Genomic DNA, 21010 nt, shown 5'->3' with positions numbered 1-21010 from the left:
GATCTGTTTCTCTGCACTTCTGTGCTGCACAGCTTCTGAAAGCAGACACCACACTTCAAGAAGGAAACAAACAAATGAATCCTTGAATCTCAATCCAGGCATCTCCCTCCAACCTGACTCTGCTGTAAAACAATCTTCCATAAATGCCATTATCCAGGCATCAGCAGAGGGCTTAATAGGAACTGCCATCTGAGCTTCCCCTAGCCACACACAGGAGAGGTGAACAGGTTTGGCATGAATCCCTTCCAATTATTAAGTAATCACGGATTACTAGAGAGGTGAATTGGTAAGTCTCTCTTATATTGATTTCCACCTACTGTTATGACTTATGGTATGCCCGCAGTGCTATATACAATTTTGTTCTGCCCTATGAGAGATTTTGGAGCCTCTTTTATTCTTTCCCAGAAACATATGCCACTCAACTTGCAATGAAATGATAGATGAGACAGATTTTGTTCTTAATTACTACAAGAGCAGGCATCAGGCAGCTTCAGGGCAATACAGCACCAGGCGAAAGTATCCCTGTAGAGTGTTATCTCATACATATATTTGAAGAACTCCCTGGCATGTGTCTTGGCTTTAAATCTTTTTAATGACTGCAGAGACCAGTTTGAGGATGTTGAAATAATGCTTACGGTAGGACAGCATAGGGTCACATGTCCTCATTCCAAGAAAATGTGGTGACCATTTATTTTATTCCTCACACTGAGTTAGGCCTTGGACATGCACAGAATGACTCTTGCACTGTATAGTATGTTATTCAGTGACATATGGACAAAGGTGTGAACAGGAAGGATTTCCAACAAGAAATATCTATTTACTCCTGCACTCAGCATTTCTATCTTTGCATTCAAATATTAAGAAGGGTAGAACAGAGGTATCTGTTCTAAAGATCTAGCTCTAAGGAATACAATCCATGAAAAGCAAGCAAAGATTATAAAACCATACAATGAGCAGAAGACAATTCAAATAATTACAATGGAGTCCCATCACTGAGGAGCGCGCAGCACAGTATCCAGGAACAATGTTCAAATCTAAGGTGTAGCTTTGAATCTTGCCTCAACATTTTAGGCAAAGTTTACATGTTTGGTGGACCAACGATCTTTCTTTATAATGAGGTGATGATATATATTATAATAGTTCCAGGAATTCTGTGAGATATTAATATTATAAAATATATTATTAAATAATAATAAGTACTCTAAAAGACCCCCTGATGATATGACTAAATATGGCTAATTCGACTGACTCCCCAGGAGGTGTTAGAAGCTTTCAGGGCAAAGGAAATGGCACAGTCTAGTTTATAAGTTCTTCTTTTCTCCATTCCTTTAAATTCTGTGAAGGACAGCATTCTATAGGTAGGATTTTTTTTTTATGGAACAGAGAAGTTCAGACCTTTTGCTATGAGCTCCTGAGGAAGTCAGATGATAAAAGTTTATAGGTTTAAACTATAGGGATCATATGAAGTTTAAAGATAAATTTTAAATTATTCCAAATAAGAAAATTAAAATATGGAAGATGAAAAATCACACATCGGAAAGTGTGCAGTTTGTTCAGTCATTGAAAACTAAGGGTGAGGTCTCTGCATTTGTTGTTCCTTCCAAACTTCTCATTGCTTCTCTGTCTTCAGTAAATGTAATTAGAAAATGTTAAGCAAGGGTCTTTCTAACCCTATGATAACTGCTAACCTACTTGACACACTGTATCTCCTTGGTCAAAGTCCTATAAATGTGTGGAGAAAATTGATACTGAGAGCATAGTGTTCCCATATTATATTAGAAGTATTTAAATAAGGATGAATTTATAACCCATCCACTAATTCTTCAAGGAATGCTTTCTGGTAGCTGATTGGCCCTTTTTTGCTAAAATCTTCTTGAAGGAAAGAGGCAATAGCCTGTCACTGATGTAACGTTCATAAATGTGTGTTTTCACCCAAACATTTTCCTACAGGTACATGAAGAGAAATGACTATGTAAAAGAACCCAAGAGTTAAGTTAAGAGTTAAGGTATGTGATTATCACTGATGGATAAGAAAGGAGATGGTTGGTGAAGGCAATCTAATCATTAAGAAGGACCTGGAACTCAGATAATTGCAACTAAATCGAGGGGGAAACTACGTTAAAGGTAATTCTTACCCATGTGAATTTGAGCTAGATAAAAGAAGTGCTTAAAAACAGAGCCTTCCATTAAAAATTCAAAGGATGCAAGATTCTGTTGTGGTAAATATTATTTGGGGTTTCTTACCCTACCCTTGATCATATAGTTCCTGAATAAAAGACACAAAGCCTTCATATTAATAATAAGCCTTAAAGTGCTAGAGCTTTGAGGGCAGATATCAACCCTCTATTCTATTTTGTCTACTTACTTGTGGACCCCAAGATATCACTCTCCATGTTCCACCTTGACCACTTCTACTCCAACTGGCTGAGGTTCATGGTCATGTGCTCACAATCCATCTCCCCAATGGTACCTTCTTCCTTCTCCTCCTCTATCTCTCCCCCATGGTCTCGGCCTCGGACCAGGCTCCTCAGACTCCTGAAACAGAAGAATTTCATTCTTGATGAATTAAAGTGAGGAAATGAAATGGGTGAGTGGGCCCCTTCTCCTCTGCACTCTGCATTACCACCAAAGCCCCATAATACAAGCCTGAAAAGCTGTGAAGCTGTTTGATTGTTTGTTTGTTTGTTGTTTTAAATACTAATAAGGCAAAATAGAATAATTCAATGGAGAAAGAAAGAAATATACAAAATACACAATCATGGAACACAGATGCCTACTCTGAGTATTTTAAAGCCTCATTCCTAAAAGGTACAGTTCTTACCATATGGGAACCCAAGAAGTTTGTGGGCAAGATTATAAACACAACAGTCCCTAGCTTCAGCCAGATACTAAAATGTAACAAATAGTTGTTGTTAGTCCTTGCTATTCTCTCTGGGGCAGAGTCAATGCTTCTTCAAATCTCTTCAGATATAAAATTCACATTAACATTCATTTCTTCTGATGATGGGCCTAGGGTACATTAATCACACACACACACACACACACACACACACACACACACACCTCTTGCTACAGTGGGCTGGAGAATATTGCTCTCACAAGACCCACCTATGAGAAGGACTCATGCTTTTTAACTTACTGTAGGCTTTACAGCAAGTTCCTCCTCCTCCTCCCTTCCTCCTCCTCCTCCTCCTCTTACTCCTCCTCCTCCTCCTCCTCCTCCTCCTCCTCCTCCTCCTCCTCCTTCTTCTTCTTCCTTCCCCTTCCTCCTCCTCCTCTTCCTCTTTATCTTCCTCTTCTTACCATCATCACCATCATCTGAAATATGAGTTCTCTAGGTATCATACTGTCTATTCTCTAGAAATAAATTGGTAGAATTTTAGAATACTATAGAACATTGAAAAGTCTCCCTGCTCAGTATTTCTCAGCGTATGTTAAAGTGGATGTCACTAAGTTGGAAAAAATGAAGACATGATGATACAATAAGTGGAAATGATGTTGTGTTTCACGAAGTTGATCACTTTTCCTTAGAGTTTTACAGCTTACTGAAGGTGCTTGAATGGCACCTAAGCCAGGAACCTAATGATCATACCTGCTCGTGCAGTTAGCCAGGAAACCCTTTTCTCATGGAGTGCCTTACTGGATTAGTGTTCCATGGAACACCAATTTTGGATACACTTATCTAGTCTAGTTACATTTTAATAATTGGCTGAAGCTAGGGATTATTGTGTTTATGATCTTGCCCAACCTCTTGGGTTCCCATATGGTAAAAAAAAAAAAACTGTACCTTTTAGTAAAGAGACTTAAAGTAACTCAGAGTAGAGATCTGTGTTACAGGAGGATGTGTCTTGTATATGTATTTCTTTCTCCATTGGATCATTCTATTTGGCTCAATTATTATTACACACAAACAAAAACAAATAATTATCTGATAAGTAAGGGAATTAAGGTGCATATGTTAAACTTTCTAGAGAACACTTTAGCTGAAATTGTATGGAATACTAGACTATAACACAGGAAATGCTAAAGCTGAGACTTTAGTGATGGTTTATGTGACTTTATCAACTTTACAGAATCTAGAATCACCTAAAAGACAAGCTTCAAATATACCTGTGTGAGATTTTCCATGTTTAGTTAACCTGGGTAGGAACACCCTCAACCAAATGGAAGACTCCATTCCATGGGTTGGGGGTTCAGGATGACAAAAAACTAGGAATAATATATGACTGATACCATCTTTTTCTCTCCCGCTCCCCCTTTTCCTCTCTCCATTTCTCTCTCCTTTCTGACATTAAGCACAATGTGACCAGCTGTCTCACAATCCTTCTGTCCTTCCTTCCCTGTCCCGATGGACTTACTCTTGAACTGTGACCTGGAGTATGTGTCTCTAAGTTGTTGGGTATCTTGTCATAGCAAGAACAAAGTAACACAAGGAAGTGAGCACAAATGAAAATGACAGATAAGGCTTTGGGAAGAGTTGTCAAGTACCACTGGAGAGACTCAGTAAGTTCCTAACTTAGTAGCTGCCTAAAAGCAGCAGGAGATTGTCAGTAAGACATAAGATATCCATCAAAGTGTGGCAGGAAGGGCTGTAGATCTAAAGCTGCTGCTTAGACTGTACTGTCTGTCTACTACCATTTTCTCTGCCTTTCTTGTCTCTTGGTATTAAATGCTTTACTTTCACTCTCTTGCATAAAGGTGTGTAACAAATAGAGTATTTTGTACAAATTTTAAAAAGACAACTTTTATCTTGTTATCACATCAGAAACTCCAGGCACTGATTGATGTATTTATTCATTCCACAACATTTATTGGGCATCTCTTAGATACAAATATGCTAGAACTTGGCAACCCAAGTGTAAACAGGCTAAATAGACCTTCATTATGACTGTCATTATAGAATTCTGATGATTCAGACTGAATTGGCCACCATGAGTGTGCCTCACATTTCCCTTTTAAAACTTAAGATTTCTTTTTTTCCCTGTATTTTGAGTGTATGATTTTGTCTGTGAGTGCAGTGACTTTGGTGCCCAGAAGAGGGTATCAGAGTCCCTGTAGCTGGAAATACAGGTCATTGTGGGCAGTTGGATGTGGGTGCTGAGAACTGACTGACCTCAGGTCCTCTGGCAGAGCATTGAGCACTCTTAACCTCTAAACCATCTCTCCAGGATTCTGTTTTCTCTTCTAGTTGTTTTGTTGGACGAAAATAGCACTTGTTATTTATATTATTCACTTAAAACTTTAAAATAGGGGTTGGGGATTTAGCTCAGTGGTAGAGCGCTTGCCTAGGAAGCACAAGGCCCTGGGTTCGGTCCCCAGCTCCGGGAAAAAAAAAACTTTATAATAACTCATCCAGTCAAGGCAACAAGCATTCATTTGTCTACAGTGTCTGTGTCTCAGAAAGCCCATAGGTCCAGGCACTGTCTCCATAGAACTCCTCTGAACGACAAGGAATGGTTAACAGAAAGAAAAAAAAATAGCAAGCACATCAAACACTAAATACTCTCCTGCCATATACCAGTTGATACTCTAGAGCCCAGTGTCTCTGAATTTTAAGACCACTGATCTACCTGATATTTCTCTCCAGGTTTTAATTAAACAACTCACATTAACAGACCATTTAACAGTATGTGTTTTAACATGTGCCTTCATTCATCATAATTGCTTATAATAGATACATTTATCACAACTATTATTCTCACTAATAGCTATTTTCCTGGTATTAGTGTTAACATTAGCTTTGTAAATGATAGAAAAAATCACCATTAACTAAAGTGATCTGGTTGTTCCAGAGGAGAGCTATGTAGGCTTGAATCTTGATATGCCTCAAGTTCAAACTCGCTTATATCTGGATGAAACATTTTATGGGCACGCTATTAATTTTTAAGGTCATTCTGTTATTAGACATGATTCATATGATACTTACGGAGACTACGAAGAAAATCCAAGATCACATACTTGATAAAAACACAAACTTGGATATGGATTCAGGGCTCTATAATTCTAAATGTCATTGACTTTCAACCATTACAGCAAGAATAATCCCATTGGGAGCATGAATAAGTCAACAAATAGCAGGGCGTTTTATAAATTGAAACCCAGCATGCACCATTTGGTCAATGTATTGTTATTAATAGTTCACCTTGCCCTTTATGAGGTCCCAATCAATGAGTAAGTCACATAGGCTGAAAAGCTACAGTGAATCTAACTAGAAGGGCAGACATTTTTTACTAATATAGAAAAAGAAAAGGAAATATTTCAAGAGGAACAATCCATGAAACTCAAGGGCCCGAATGACATGGCATCTGTCTCTAAAAGAGCACATAAAAAGACGGATCTGTATTTTCCTGTGAGGAGTACAGCGCTTCTATTCATGAGCTATGATGGAACATAGCATGAAGCACCATGAGGAAAAAAAGATGTAGCCTTGGCCCTGATCAGAGGTAATCCCCTGCCAAGGTCAACAAATTTCTCTAGAAGAGAATTTCATCTCAAGGACACTAATAATCTCCCGGACTGCATGATGCTTGTTAGAGCAGGGGTGAGAGGTCAGTATGGCTGATTGTCATCTCCTCTTTTACAAACATTGAGTAGAGATTTTAATTGAAGATGAGATAGGAAAGAGGAAACGATGAAGACTGAGCCCTGACTGTTGGCCAGGTGCTCTTATCTGACAAGTATTCGTGAAACTTCTTTGTTTCTAGATGGAGACTTAGTGCTGCCTTCACTGTGTGTATGTATATATGGCTATGTGTGCATACATATGCATGTAGGGAGGGAGTCAGTTATGGTAGGTAAAAATATGCAACCAAAATTAGACTAAATCATATATTCTGTTAGAAAAAGATTACGTAACATCAAAAGGAGGTCAAAACAGGTGAGAAGAACACAAACTCCTGGGGAGGGAATGGAGTATGAAATTCAGTGTCACATTAGATTATTAAGATGGCAACATCGGGATCCCGGCCTGCAGCAGCTCTCTGCTCCCAGACCCCGTGGGAGAGAGACCTCACCTCCTAGTCAGGTGGGCACTCCTGAGGCTGCAGAGCAGAAGAGACCACCAACACTGCCCACCCCTGCTCACATCCCTGGCCCAAGAGGAAACTGTATAAGGCCTCTGGGCTCCCGTGGGAGAGGGCCCAGGAGCGGCAGGACCCCTGCCTGAGACACCGCCAGAACCTGAAGGAAACAGACCGGATAAACAGTTCTCTGCACCCAAATCCCGTGGGAGGGAGAGCTAAACCTTCAGAGAGGCACACAAGCCTGGGAAACCAGAAGAGACTGCTCTCTGCACACACATCTCGGACCCCAGAGGAAAACACCAGAGGCCATCTGGAACCCTGGTGCACTGAAGCTCCCGGAAAGGGTGGCGCAGATCTTCCTGGTTGCTGCCGCCGCAGAGAGCCCGTGGGCAGCACCCCGAGAGCGAACTTGAGCCTCAGGACCACAGGTAAGACCAACTTTTCTGCTGCAAGTGACCTGCCTGGTGAACTCAAGACACAGGCCCACAGGAACAGCTGAAGACCTGTAGAGAGGAAAAACTACACGCACGAAAGCAGAACACTCTGTCCCCATAACTGGCTGAAAGAAAACAGTAAAACAGGTCTACAGCACTCCTGACACACAGGCTTATAGGACAGTCTAGCCACTGTCAGAAATAGCAGAACAAAGTAACACTAGAGATAATCTGATGGCAAGAGGCAAGCGCAGGAACCCAAGCAACAGAAACCAAGACTACATGACATCATCGGAACCCAATTCTCCCACCAAAACAAACATGGAATATCCAAACACACCAGAAAAGCAAGATCTAGTTTCAAAATGATATTTGATCATGATGCTGGAGGACTTCAAGAAAGACGTGAAGAACTCCCTTAGAGAAACACAGGAAAACATTAATAAACAAGTAGAAGCCTACAGAGAGGAATCGCAAAAATCCCTGAAAGAATTTCAAACAGTTGAAGGAATTAAAAATGGAAATAGAAGCAATCAAGAAAGAACACATGGAAACAACCCTGGATATAGAAAACCAAAGAAGAGACAAGGAGCTGTAGATACAAGCTTCACCAACAGAATACAAGAGATGGAAGAGAGAATCTCAGGAGCAGAAAGATTCCATAGAAATCATTGACTCAACTGTCAAAGATAATGTAAAAGCGAAAAAAGCTACTGGTCCAAAACATACAGGAAATCCAGGACTCAATGAGAAGATCAAACCTAAGGATAATAGGTATAGAAGAGAGTGAAGACTCCCAGCTCAAAGGACCAGTAAATATCTTCAACAAAATCATAGAAGAAAACCCTAACTTAAAAAAGAGATACTGATAGGCATACAAGAAGCCTACAGAACTCCAAATAGATTGGACCAGAAAAGAAACACCTCCCGTCACATAATAGTCAAAACTGCAAATGCACAAAATAAAGAAAGAATATTAAAAGCAGTAAGGGAAAAAGGTCAAGTAACATATAAAGGCAGACCTATCAGAATCACACCAGACTTCTCGCCAGAAACTATGAAGGCCAGAAGATCCTGGACTGATGTCATACAGACCCTAAGAGAACACAAATGCCAGCCCAGCTTACTGTATCCTGCAAAACTCTCAATTAACACAGATGGAGAAACCAAGATATTCCATGACAAAACCAAATTTACACAATATCTTTCTACAAATCCAGCACTACAAAGGATAATAAATGGTAAAGCCCAACATGAGGAGGAAAGCTATACCCTAGAAGAAGCAAGAAACTAATCGTCTTGGCAACAAAACAAAGAGAATGAAAGCACACAAACATAACCTCACATCCAAATATGAATATAACAGGAAGCAATAATCACTATTCCTTAATATCTCTCAACATCAATGGCCTCAACTCCCCAATAAAAAGACATAGATTAACAAACTGATATCAAGAATTGAGGACCCTGCATTCTGCTGCCTACAAGAAACACACCTCAGAGACAAAGACAGACACTACCTCAGAGTGAAAGGCTGGAAAACAACTTTCCAAGCAAATAGTCAGAAGAAGCAAGCTGGAGTAGCCATTCTAATATCAAATAAAATCAATTTTCAACTAAAAGTCATCAAAAAAGATAAGGAAGGACACTTCATATTCATCAAAGGAAAAATCCACCAAGATGAACTCTCAATCCTAAATATCTATGCCCCAAATACAAGGGCACCTACATATGTAAAAGAAACCTTACTAAAGCTCAAAACACACATTGCACCTCACACAATAATAGTGGGAGATTTCAACACCCCACTCTCATCAATGGACAGATCATGGAAACAGAAATTAAACAGAGATGTAGACAGACTAAGAGAAGTCATGAGCCAAATGGACTTAACGGATATTTATAGAACATTCTATCCTAAAGCAAAAGGATATACCTTCTTCTCAGCTCCTCATGGTACTTTCTCCAAAATTGACCATATAATTGGTCAAAAAACAGGCCTCAACAGGTACAGAAAGATAGAAATAATCCCATGCGTGCTATCGGACCACCATGGCCTAAAACTGGTCTTCAATAACAATCAAGGAAGAATGCCCACATATACTTGGAAATTGAACAATGCTCTACTCAATGATAACCTGGTCAAGGAAGAAATAAAGAAAGAAATTAAAAACTTTTTAGAATTTAATGAAAATGAAGGTACAACATACTCAAACTTATGGGACACAATGAAAGCTGTGCTAAGAGGAAAACTCATAGCGCTGAGTGCCTGCAAAAAGAAACAGGAAAGAGCATATGTCAGCAGCTTGACAGCACACCTAAAAGCTCTAGAACAAAAAGAAGCAAATACACCCAGGAGGAGTAGAAGGCAGGAAATAATCAAACTCAGAGCTGAAATCAACCAAGTAGAAACAAAAAGGACCATAGAAAGAATCAACAGAACCAAAAGTTGGTTCTTTGAGAAAATCAACAAGATAGATAAAGCCTTAGCCAGACTAACGAGAGGACACAGAGAGTGTGTCCAAATTAACAAAATCAGAAATGAAAAGGGAGACATAACTACAGATTCAGAGGAAATTCAAAAAATCATCAGATCTTACTATAAAAACCTATATTCAACAAAACTTGAAAATCTTCAGGAAATGGACAATTTCCTAGACAGATACCAGGTACCGAAGTTAAATCAGGAACAGATAAACCAGTTAAACAACCCCATAACTCCTAAGGAAATAGAAGCAGTCATTAAAGATCTCCCAACCAAAAAGAGCCCAGGTCCAGACGGGTTTAGTGCAGAATTCTATCAGACCTTCATAGAAGACCTCATACCAATATTATCCAAACTATTCCACAAAATTGAAACAGATGGATCACTACCGAATACCTTCTATGAAGCCATAATTACTCTTATACCTAAACCACACAAAGACACAACAAAGAAAGAGAACTTCAGACCAATTTCCCTTATGAATATCGACGCAAAAATACTCAATAAAATTCTGGCAAACCGAATCCAAGAGCACATCAAAACAATCATCCACCATGATCAAGAAGGCTTCATCCCAGGCATGCAGGGATGGTTTAATATACGGAAAACCATCAACGTGATCCATTATATAAACAAACTGAAAGAACAAAACCACATGATCATTTCATTAGATGCTGAGAAAGCATTTGACAAAATTCAACACCCCTTCATGATAAAAGTCCTGGAAAGAATAGGAATTCAAGGCACATACCTAAACATAGTAAAAGCCATATACAACAAACCAGTTGCTAACATTAAACTAAATGGAGAGAAACTTGAAGCAATCCCACTAAAATCAGGGACTAGACAAGGCTGCCCTCTCTCCCTACTTATTCAATATAGTTCTTGAAGTTCTAGCCAGAGCAATCAGACAACAAAAAGGAGGTCAAGGGATACAGATCGAAAAGAAGAAGTCAAAATATCACTATTTGCAGATGATATGATAGTATATTTAAGTGATCCCAAAAGTTCCACTGAGAGAACTACTAAAGCTGATAAACAACTTCAGCAAAGTGGCTGGGTATAAAATTAACTCAAATAAATCAGTTGCCTTCCTCTATATAAAAGAGAAACAAGCCGAGAAAAAAATTAGGTAAACAACACCCTTCATAATAGACCCAAATAATATAAGGTACCTCGGTGTGACTTTAACCAAGCAAGTAAAAGATTTGTACAATAAGAACTTCAAGACACTGAGGAAAGAAATTGAAGAAGACCTCAGAAGATGGAAAGATCTCCCATGCTCATGGATTGGCAGGATTAATATAGTAAAAATGGCCATTTTACCAAAAGCAATCTACAGATTCAATGCAATCCCCATCAAAATACCAATCCAATTCTTCAAAGAGTTAGACAGAACAATTTGCAAATTCATCTGGAATAACAAAAAACCCAGGATAGCTAAAGCTATCCTCAACAATAAAAAAAGGACTTCAGGGGGAATCACTATCCCTGAACTCAAGCAGTATTACAGAGCAATAGTGATAAAAACTGCATGGTATTGGTACAGAGACAGACAGATAGACCAATGGAATAGAATTGAAGACCCAGAAATGAACCCACACACCTATGGTCACTTGATTTTTTGACAAAGGAGCCAAAACCATCAATGGAAAAAAAGATAGCATTTCAGCAAATGGTGCTGGTTCAACTGGAGGTCAACATGTAGAAGAATGCAGATCAATCCATGCTTATCACCCTGTACAAAGCTTAAGTCCAAGTGGATCAAGGACCTCCACATCAAACCAGACACACTCAAACTAATAGAAGAAAAACTAGGGAAGCATCTGGAACACATGGGCACTGGAAAAAATTTCCTGAACAAAACACCAATGGCTTATGCTCTAAGATCAAGAATCGACAAATGGGATCTCATAAAACTGCAAAGCTTCTGTAAGGCAAAGGACACTGTGGTTAGGACAAAACGGCAACCAACAGATTGGGAAAAGATCTTTACCAATCCTACAACAGATAGAGGGCTTATATCCAAAATATACAAAGAACTGAAGAAGTTAGACAGCAAGGAGACAAATAACCCTATTAAAAAATGGGGTTCAGAGCTAAACAGAGAATTCACAGCTGAGGAATGCCGAATGGCTGAGAAACACCTAAAGAAATGTTCAACATCGTTAGTCATCAGGGAAATGCAAATCAAAACAACCCTGAGATTTCACCTCACACCCGTGAGAATGGCTAAGATCAAAAAACTCAGGTGACAGCAGATGCTGGCGAGGATGTGGAGAAAGAGGAACACTCCTCCATTGTTGGTGGGATTGCAGACTGGTACAACCATTCTGGAAATCAGTCTGGAGGTTCCTCAGAAAATTGGACATTGAACTGCCTGAGGATCCAGCTATACCTCTCTTGGGCATATACCCAAAAGATGCCCCAACATATAAAAAAGACACGTGCTCCACTATGTTCATCGCAGCCTTATTTATAATAGCCAGAAGCTGGAAAGAACCCAGATGCCCTTCAACAGAGGAATGGATACAGAAATAACGAAAAGAAAGAAAGAAAGAAAGAAAAAAGAAAGAAAGAAAAGAAAGAAAGAAAGAAAGAAAGAAAAAAGAAAGAAAGGAGGAGGGAGGGGGGAGGGAGGAGGGAGGGAGGAGGGAGGAGGGAGGGAGGCAGACAGGCAGGAAGAAAGAACTGTCTATCAGATTCAGGTTTTATCTAGCTAAAGTTAGATAGAAAGGCCAAGGCTACAGATATCTTGGTTAGGCCTGAAGAGAGATGATGCACTCAAAGATGCTGTAGCCAAAATAGGATCTTAGAAAAATGGAATCAGAATCATGTGAAAATGTGTGAGACCTGGTAAAAAAAAATACTGATAGCTTGTCATCCATGATACAAGATGTTGTCATCCATGATACAAGATGTTGTCATCAATGATGCAAGTTGCATCCATAAGAGTTTCCAACCATATCTCACCCATGCTGTATTTTAATTTCAAGTGGATTTAGTCAATTTCGTTCCCCAATTTGGGATAAGCAAACTATCCCAGGATTCCAATGATGCCTCAGAAAAAAAAATTAGCATGCAAATCTTTCACAAGCTTTTGCAGTTTGAGTTCTTAAGGACTATCTTCTGATTTTAACCTTTGCTACTCCAGCATCCTATAGAGGACCTAACACAGTATACATTTGTCTTAGTTAGGGTTTTACTGCTGTGAAGAGACACCATGACCAAGGCAACTCTTACAAGGAAAATATTTAATTGGGGCTGACTTGCAGGTTTAGAGGTTTAGTCCATTATCATCAAGGTAGGAACATAGCAGCAGCCAGGCAGGCATGGTGCAGGAGTTGCTAAGAGTTCTACATCTTCATTTGAAGGCTGCTAGCAGAATACTGACTTCCAGGAAGCTAGGATGAGGACCTTAAAGCCCACAACCACAGTGACATACTCCCTCCAACAAGAGCATACCTATCCTAACACAGCCACACCTTCTAATAGTGCCACTCCTTGGGCTGAGCATATACAAACCACCACAACCTTTAAGATGGACATGTGGATGAATGGGTGGTTATACTGCTCTCAGGATCCCTGAGAGGGATATTCTAGAAGCAAAAAAATAATCTGAGTGAAATTAAGTATCCTGCATTCCACTTTCAAATGATAGCAGGTTTCGATGGGCATCTATTTGCATATCATTTTATTAACTAGACAGGCCAAATTATATGCATTTATGTCTCACACTCAAAGAAAAAACTATCAGCATTCAAATTACTTGACATTTTTGGTTTTCCTTCCCATCTTTCCATTTTTCTCCTCGCGTTTTACTTCTTCATACCTAAGTATGCATATTCTATACAAGTCTCTCATACTTTGATAGTATCTTTCAAAGGAGTATATTATTCCAAACAGCATTTTATGGGTGTGTATATGTGTAATAAATGTTATGAATTTTTATTAATCCAGGTAACTGTGTCATTACATTTTAGTATAAGGACATTTCATATGGTATTCAACTTTTTAAGTTTAAACTTTTATATCTAATCATGAACCCTGATCCAAGCTTTATTAATCAACTAAATAACGTGTCCCAAGGCATTGTGCCTTCATAAATCCTTCTTTATCCTTTAATAAAATGATAAGTTTTGCATTTCAATATTATGCCCAAAGATTGAGAGACCGACATTCATTGCACATCTATCACCTCAAGCAAAACACTGGGAGACACAAGATGATAAAAGATACAATGTCACCACAAAAGAGTTAAATGGACTTATTGCAGAGGACTGGTGAAGATGTTGAAATTGAAGTAAATTCCTGAATGGAATGCAAGAGTCAACTGGGAAAGTGCATAGGAAAAACTCGAACAACTATTCAAATCAATGTCCCTAGGATCAGCTCACAAAGATCATTAAGGAATGGCTGACTGTTTGCTGTATTCCTCTCCTGTACTCGTTTAGTATCAGACTGCATTCTCTTTCTAGAGGATTACCATGGTTAAGTAAGATACCATACCATCCTCCAAGCATATGATATCTGCAAGAATTCTCTATTTCAGAATTTGCCTTACCCTCTGGGAACAGAAATTGTACGCATTTCCCCAATCCCAGAAGTCAATGGTGTAAAAAATCCACTTAAAGAGATGCTATTCAAAAAAAAAAAGATGTGTGCCCAATATACAACTTACACTAATGTAGGAGGAAGATATGTCTATCCACTTAGCAAGTTTTCTAACACTGAAGATTGTGTACCATAGACCAGCCATAGTTAAGGAAGCATCAAAGACTCAAGAAACTATTTAAAGAATTAGCTTAACACTACAATATCTCAGGATCTGTGCTAGGTGTTTGGAGAGACAGCCAATTTTAATATAATATTTACTTTGCCTTTTTGCAGCATGGGACATCACAGAGATAACAGCCAGACAAAGATCCAGTGAGGGTACAGAACAACTGCTTCATTATATCAGTGGCAGGGTCCTGAAAGGAGCATTTCTATTGACAATTTACAGATCAAGAAACCAAGGCTTGAAGAAACGAGTAAATTTCCCAAGGGCTTGCACAGCCAGTGTGATGGTTTGAATATGAAATGTCCCCCACAGGCTCTCGGGCTTGATTACTGGCTACCACCTGGCGCTGTTGTTTGGGAAGGTTTTGAAGTCTTTTGGAAATCCATTCCAGCTGGCAGGTATAAGTCATAGATAGGGTTATAAGTGACTCAGCTTATGCCTAGTTTTCTGTATCCATCAATGAAATGAACCAGACACCTCGTGTTCTAGCTGTCACAACCAAAAGCCATTTGTTCCTAATGCTACACTTCCCTTGCCATGTTCTGGACTGCAATCCAAACTAAATTTTTCCTCCTGTGAATTGCCTCAGCAAGTATTCCATCATGGGGATGAGAAAATGTACCCAATATGACCAGGAGAGAAGAGATGTTCTAAGTCCAGGCAAGTCCAATCTCAACGACGTGTTCTTTCAACAATCTCCATTAACATAGTCTACAAGTATTTAGCAATGCACCCTGTTGGCTGGATTAACATAAAGCATGAGGGCTACCTAGGAAGTCCATGCTTGATCAAGGCTAGAAATAGTGGTGAGGTTCTCTCATTGCAAAACCCCAGGGGGAGCCATTTACCTAACTGTGCAGAAGACAGTCTTTTTTTTACTACGTTTATTTTTCTTTTTATCTTTCCCCCCTCAGTTTCAATTAAAGAAATCAAAAATTTGGAAAAAGATAGAAAGATAGACGAATAGACAGGATGACAGATGAATATATGAAGCTACAGCAGTTCACACAAATAATTCTTAGACTTGGGAGAATGAAGCAGAGTTGTCATGCATTCATTAACAGATCTGTTTACAGAGACTGTCTCAACAACAACCAGAAAAATGTGTGTATGCCTGTGTGTGTCTGTGTGTGTCTGTCTGTCTGTCTGTCTGTCTGTCTCTGTCTCTCTCTTTGTGTGTGTGTGTGTGTGTGTGTTTAGAGATCCAAATAATGAAAATAACTTATACAACAAAACCAGGTCCTTAACAAAGGAATATATTTCTTAAAGCTCAGAGCTACTTTATTTTAGTGTTCACACACTAAGAATATTTTGGACAATATCATGTGTGCCTATTAAATTGTTTGTAGTGTTAATATCATGAATGTTTGCAAATGTGCAAACCCAGAAAACTGTATTCATTAAATACATGGTTCTTTGCATATCTATTCTATATTAATAAACCTGTCACACATGCAAACACACACATACACACACTCATCACATACCACAAGGCTTACAAATGGCTCTTGCCTATAATAGAACCTATATGATGAACTTAAATAATTTTTTTTACAAATTTAGGAAAATATTAACAACCACATTTTCATTTAAACAAAATTAAGCCTATAAAAATAGTAAACTCCCTTTCTACTAATACAAAGAGTAAACAAGACAGTAGGGGAATAGTTCTGCATTTTGCAGTCAACTGGCCAATAGTTGAGCTAACCATTATGGCCAACAGTTGAGCTGACCATTATAGATCCTCTAGAACTCTGAAACACAGTAAGCATATCTAACAGGCGAATAGGCACATATGCAGAGTGTGGCTTTGAGTACCAGAAATATTAGAATAATCATGAGTGTTTTTACCCAAATTAGGCTAAGTTTTCCTTTATCTTTCATATATGGGATATCTAAGGCTTATTCTGAAATGAATATTGCTAGTCTTATTTGCCAATATAACTGGTCTAGTAGTTACTAGCAGTTACTCTGCTGGTTACTACTCTTAGTATCAAATCATATTTATTTATTGAGAGGTGTTAGACTTGAGAGACAAGAGGAAAGTTGATGTTAAAACCAACAAAATCTACACCACACTGAAGGGTCAGATCTTCTCCAGGTCAGTTTCTTGGGAAGTTACTTCATCCCCAAGATGAGTAAGTTTGCTGAATGAGGTTGGGGAATTCAGCTAAACATCTTGCGATTTACTCTCCTCACCTGTCGAACTGAGATAATGATCCACTGAGTGTTAGTTGCTCTAAAATTGAATTACAGGAAGTACCTGAGGTATTAGCACACAGAAGTCATTCTTTTCATTTTCTGTTTCCCTATTTATGAGTCGTTGGCTGGAACAACATGACTAAGGACATGATTAAGGAGAAAGCAATGTTGCAGATAAAGGGAAGTTAATGAAAACTTACAGTCAATGCCCTGGGCATTTCTGAATGGCATCTGAATAACACAATGCACCTCGGACATCAAGAAGTTGATCTGTGGGTGTTCCTGAATGTTGAGAACATGAGATCTGTGCATGAGTGCAACTGAGTCAAAGCCACCCTCTCTCAGATGCTTACCCTTTCCCCCCCCAGTTCCTGATCTTTTGAACAAGTTGGAATGCCTCTTCTACACCCAAGTACCTCTGTACCATTCCTCCTCCCATCCCTCCCTATCTAATCCTCGCTCTTCTATCTCAATGGTCTCACCTGCTCCTCAATGAGCATCTAAACTTGAAGTAACTTTAAAAAAAATTCTTACCAGGAATAGTTTAGTAACAATTATACATCCTCAGTCTTATTATTAATACTAGCATTATAGTAGTAGTAGTAGTAGTAGTAGTAGTAGTAGTAGTAGTAGTAGTAGTAGCAGTAGCAGTAGTAGTAGTAGTCATCATAGTATCAGTATTAGTATTAATAACTACTGCAATTTCTGTTGTTTGAGAACACAAGCAGTTATGCAGTACAAGTTCAGGGGCCAAACCTGGCTTCAAATCCTGGCTTTTCCACATGATGACTTGAGACACCAATTTACCCACCTATATGCCCTTGCTTTAAAATAGTTAAAAGCAAAACCTATTTCTCAAGGTCCCTATGAGATTAAAGTGAATCAAACTATGTTAAATCCTTCAAAATATTTTCTGGGATATTCTAATAATTAAGTTTCCTAAATAATGTAGATTAGAAGTACTTTAAGGAGTCAGAAAAATAAGAGGCCTTTTTTCCCCATATGATACCTCTAAGCCTCCAAAGGTAGGCTAATAAAAGGAGGTTAATAAAGATAACCCTAAAGTGGAGATTTTTATGACTACCTTAGAAATTATATTAACAATTCCTCTGAAATATACATAGTGTGGGGTCTGATACTTAATGAGGTTTGACTAAGTTGTCCTTTTTATATGATTTGACATTTTTAATTTTTTGTCTATAAAACATACGCTCACCTTGAGGGTCAGGAGCACTTTCTAACACAATTTCTATAAATTATTGTCTTGAGAGAATAAACCGAAAGTGCCAATTCTCATTCCACATTAATCCCCCTTTTTCTCTCCTTTTCTTTTTAACTCCTCAAACTGAAATTGGTAGTTTCATTTTATTGATTGCCCCTCATTTGAACGATGCTGGACTCAAGGTGGCCAGAGTGATTTTAATCTTCATCGGTTATAACAGAGAAAGATGATTATTATTGCAAATGAATTTGGATTTCAGTTGATTTTACTTCTTCTAGAGCAGTGGCTCATAACCTTCCTAATGCTGTGACCCTTTAATATGGTTTCTCATGTTGTGGTGACTCCCAACCATAAAATTATTTCATCACCTCATCATAACTATAATTTTGCTACTGTTAGAAATGTTATTGTAAATATTTGATGTTCAGGATCTCTGATATGGAATCCCTGCAGGGCTTATGACCCAGAGGGTGAGATCCACTGTTAGAGAAAGTGAGTACATTGGAGCATATCAAAGGCATGGGACAAGCTTTGTGGCTAACCACATGTACTCCATTCTACTGTGACACACTTTTTATGCTCTGGGGAATTTTTACACCTACAAAATGAGTACTAGTACTGCCCATTACTGTTTAGTAATAATTAAACGAGGTAATTTATTTAATATCATTTTCATAGTACTTGTCACAATAACCTTGTGACTTATTTTAATAACAACAAAGGTGATAATGTGGCAGTGGTGGTGGCAGTGGCAGTGGTGATGGTGATAATGGTGGATTTTGCCTGGAGAAAAAGTGAAGCCCGGAGGCTGAAGAGACGGCTCTCAGATGTTCAGAGCTCGCATTGCTATTACAGAAGACCTGAGTTCAATGGCCTCTACATGATGCCTCAGAAGCAGCTCTAATGTCAGCTTTAGGCGCTTCAGTACCTTTTGCTCACCTCTGTGGACAGCAGATACAAATGTAATTCTCACATATGCATGCAAGCCAAACACACACAGACATGAAAATAAAAAAATTTTAAGTGATTTCTGTTCTTAACCTTTGGACTTCTGAGGAGACCTTCTGGCAATCTGCTATTTTAAAAATGCATATTAATGAGTAAAGTCTGACTCCTCCTGAAAAGTGAGAGAATTCCTCAATACAACTTTCACAAGCTAAAGTTTAAAATAACCTTGCCAGTCAGACAGGAAAGGCTGCCTGGAGAACCCAGACCTTCCACTTCCTAAACAGAGGCTTCATCTGAGGTCAGGGCCAGTGCTATCAGCAGGAGCAAGGAACACTTAGTGCTTATTTCATAGGTCCACTAAAAGAAAAGAAATCACAAAGTGATTGTTTATTTATATACTAATTTATTTATATTTATTTGTGTGGTAGCTTATTATCAGAGAAAATATTCTATCTTACAACTAGAGACCAGAAAACATGACAGTAACTGTGAGCAGAGTTATGCATTCTTCTAATGCTTCAAAGGAAGAATCTAGTCTCTTGCAGGTTTGGGGCCTCCTCTGTTCTGGGTCATCTAAACTAATATCTGCAAGATCTTTACATCTAAATAAGGCCAGAGAGAGTCTGTGAATAGGAGGAGTACAACTGAACTCTGTCCAGCAGCTCAAAGTCCATAAAGCCCCAGGGTCATGGGCACAGGTTTAGATCTTGGGATATCACTTAGCAGTTTCCCAGACTTAGCTTTGCTTCTGTATGGAAGGGGTGAATACAACAAGGGCCTTGCTGAACTATAGAACAGGCACGAAATTTCATGATCAGACGTCCTATATGTCAAGTTTTCCAAGACGTTTGCTTATACCAACATTTATACCCACAGTGGCTCCATGAAGTGACATGATTGTCCCCGTTTCTGAAATAAGCCGAGGCTGGAAAAGCTTAAGTCTGTCTCCTTAGTAGACCATCCAGGAACCTAAAAATTAGACAATGATGTGATCTACTTTTGTCATCATAGCTAAAGGACAAGTCCCTATCTGATATCCCTCATAGCTCAAAATCAACTAAAGGGCCCCTGTCCCTCCCTAGTTCACCCTCACTGCCCTAAACCTTCTGGATAAAAACCAAATGTCAAAACAATTTAAGTTTTGGAACATGCCATTTTCGGTAGCAATCTCAGAACAGATACATAGACACCGGATATTCTATTAAGCCCAGGGATGGCAAATCTGAGCCAAAGGGGGAGTGTTCATGGTGGCTAATTCAGATCCCCGAGTAGCCAGATTGCTGTTCTAGATGGTGGTCTTGTGCAGACACCCAGAATTGTTGAGCATTCATGGGTATAGCACCCATACCATGCACAGAGGACATTATTTCACAGCAGTCAACTAACCTCTATCACTGATTTGTCTTTTCTTCCACAATGTTTCATAATCATTGTGTACAGGCACATTGTAGAGGTCCTATTCGTGGATGGACATTCCATAGTTGCTCATTCCTTATACTCTGGGCAATTGTGATTATCTGAAATAATATCCCTCTGCTGCAAAAAAGAAACTTCTTTGATGTGACATAAAGCTACACTAATCTATGAATTAAAAATGAGTATTTAGAATGCAGTTAAATATTCTGTCAATTTAGTGAAATGAGAATAGAAAGTTCTCCGTGGTTTATGACATGTCTAGCCAGCAGCTGAGCTGGAATATCAGGAATATGTTTTCTCCTATTTAGTGGTCCTTATCTATAATCAGACAGCAATTGGGCACACTCAAGATACTAGTACCACTACTGCATCATTAGCCATATCTCACCAGAACAGTCACTGTTTTAGTTGTTTGAATTTCTGATGGAGAGGATTATTAGACATTTTTATCTCAAAGGCTTCATAGAGCCTTGTCACACTAATGAGTATTAGAGCTAA

The 21010-nt window shown here is 38.8% G+C and overlaps 1 pseudogene; it reads left to right on the top strand.

The window, feature by feature from the left end:
- Window positions 1-19052, top strand: part of LOC116889852 — a 155182-nt pseudogene extending 136130 nt beyond the window's left edge.
- The last annotated feature ends 1958 nt before the right edge of the window (window positions 19053-21010 follow it).

This window comes from Rattus rattus, chromosome 1 (assembly GCF_011064425.1).
Source record: "Rattus rattus isolate New Zealand chromosome 1, Rrattus_CSIRO_v1, whole genome shotgun sequence".
Classification (NCBI taxonomy): Eukaryota; Metazoa; Chordata; class Mammalia; order Rodentia; family Muridae; genus Rattus; species Rattus rattus.
This window is presented reverse-complemented; position numbering and strand designations above follow the sequence as displayed.